The 2139-nt window shown below is 56.0% G+C and overlaps 1 protein-coding gene across 1 annotated transcript in view; it reads left to right on the top strand.

Moving 5' to 3' along the window:
• The first annotated feature begins 1183 nt into the window (after positions 1-1183).
• Positions 1184-2139, top strand: part of LOC121297872 (glutamine-rich protein 1-like) — a 25609-nt gene continuing 24653 nt past the window's right edge. Inside the window, exon 1 of the mRNA XM_041224457.1 lies at positions 1184-1363. The gene's annotated coding sequence lies outside the window, so the exon portion shown is untranslated. The remainder of the gene's footprint in view (positions 1364-2139) is intronic.

The raw sequence follows: 2139 nt of genomic DNA, 5'->3' as shown, positions 1-2139 counted from the left end.
TATGTGTATATATGTGTGTGTGTGTGTGTGAGAGAGAGAGAGAGAGAGAGAGAGAGAGAGAGAGAGAGAGAGAGACTGCTTTATACATACAAATAGACACGTTTAAATGTACATAGACTGATCTATTATCAAAGTTCATTATTATAAAGTCTCCAGCAGGACATAGTGTCTCAGTCTCGTTGTTGATGGTAATAAAGTGATCCCAGAGTCTGGCTGTGTGTTCCACTGTACCACTCAAGAAAGCTCTCACACTATCTCCTCAGCACCACCTTAACTGCAGCCCGTCAGTGCACAGCTCAGGACAGGGGGGCCAATTCGAAACCACACAAAGTGTTTGAAGTGCACATGGGTCAAGTTCCGTCTATTAAAGGCACAGGCGTCCGTGTCATCAACCTTCCAGCTGGCGTGTGTCCCTAGCCTGTCTGAGGAGGCCGTTTCCAAGCTACATACAGTATGTCATGAACAGCGGACTGATTCATATAGCTCTAGTGGCCTTCCCAATCTGACCTGTGCCTGGACCGTACTGGGTGAATGGGGAGTCAGAGTTCTAACTCGGGATGAGGGGGAGCACTTACTGAAGGGATAGTGTGTGTGTTGATCAGTAATAGACTGCTGATGTAAAGTGATGAACCCACCAACATACCCAATTCAGATAACACTGACGCCTTTCTAACGATGCGTTTCATTCATTTTGAATCCACATTCACTTCTAGTATCAAATTATAATTCTCCGTCGGCTGCGCTTGTAATGTCGCCGAGAGCGCAGATCTCGCTCTCAGCCAGCGCTCAGTTATTATAACAGTGCAGGGTATCTATGTGATTGGTTTTATTTTGTTTTTTTTTAATCGGCAGTCATTTCTTTCAAAGTGACTAGATTAGAGACCGGTTAACACGTCCTCAAACTGAATGAATGCTCCAGTGTTTACTGCGCTCTTATTTACGAAGTACACGTCATGTCTTGGCAGTGTGCCAAACCGAAAGGTTTCGTGTTTAAGAATGTCTCTGTTAATCGACAGCCACTCTCAGGCTCGCTGGCCCGGGCGAGGTGGCCTGTGTCCCGGGCCTGACCCGGGCGGGGGTGCCCGGTCCTGACCCGGGCGGGGGTGCCCGGTCCCTTTAACTGCGACCCGGCCCTCCTCAACTCTCGCGGCACTTCGGCCCGCCACTCTCGCGAGGCCCGCTAGCTGCGCCGCGATTGGCTGACGGGGGGGTTGAATGTAAGATGGCGCTCACGGAGATCTGAGGAGAAAAAAGAAAAAAAAAAAAGAAAATAAAAGCGTCAAAACAAAGCGTCTTCGACAGAGACGGGGAACCGTGCGGGAGAGGACAGGGAGCGGAGCGCCCATCCCGAGGTTCAGCGGGGGTAAGCGGGCTTCTTGTTGTGCTGATCGGGCGGGAGTCCGGGGCAGCAGCCCTGCCAGAGGCGAGGGGGCTCGGGGCTCGGTGCAGGGCGGCCGGGCGGCAGTCTTGCTGCGTTTTCGCCCCGAAAGGGCGCTTTGGCCGGGCGGGGGGAGCGGTCTGGGGTCGCGGGTCCGAGGGGAGACGGGCAGCTCAGTCCGCGGCCCGGGTTGGTTTCCAGACGCTGTTGTTGTGGGTCGGGGACGCGCGCGAGTGCAGGGCATGCTCTCAGGGGGTGCGCGTGCACGCGCGGCGGAGTGCCAGTCAGTGCACAGCCCCGTGCGCGTGTGATATTGAGCCGCGCTGCCCTGTGCGCGTGTGATATTGAGCCGCGCTGCCCTGTGCGCGTGTGATATTGAGCAGCGCTGCCCTGTGCGCGTGTGATATTGAGCCGCGCTGCCTCAGCCCTGTGCGCGTGTGATATTGAGCCGCGCTGCCCTGTGCGCGTGTGATATTGAGCAGCGCTGCTCTGTGCGCGTGTGATATTGAGCAGCGCTGCCCTGTGCGCGTGTGATATTGAGCAGCGCTGCTGCCCTGTGCGCGTGTGATATTGAGCCGCGCTGCCCTGTGCGCGTGTGATATTGAGCTGTGCGCTGCCCTGTGCGCGTGTGATATTGAGACGCGCTGCCCTGTGCGCGTGTGATATTGAGCCGCGCTGCCCTGTGCGCGTGTGATATTGAGCCGCGCTGCCCTGTGCGCGTGTGATATTGAGAAGCGCTGCCTCAGCCCTGTGCGCGTGTG

This window comes from Polyodon spathula, chromosome 23, assembly GCF_017654505.1.
Source record: "Polyodon spathula isolate WHYD16114869_AA chromosome 23, ASM1765450v1, whole genome shotgun sequence".
Taxonomy (NCBI): domain Eukaryota; kingdom Metazoa; phylum Chordata; class Actinopteri; order Acipenseriformes; family Polyodontidae; genus Polyodon; species Polyodon spathula.
Note: the sequence above shows the minus strand (reverse complement) of the source record. Positions and strands in the feature narration are given on the sequence as shown.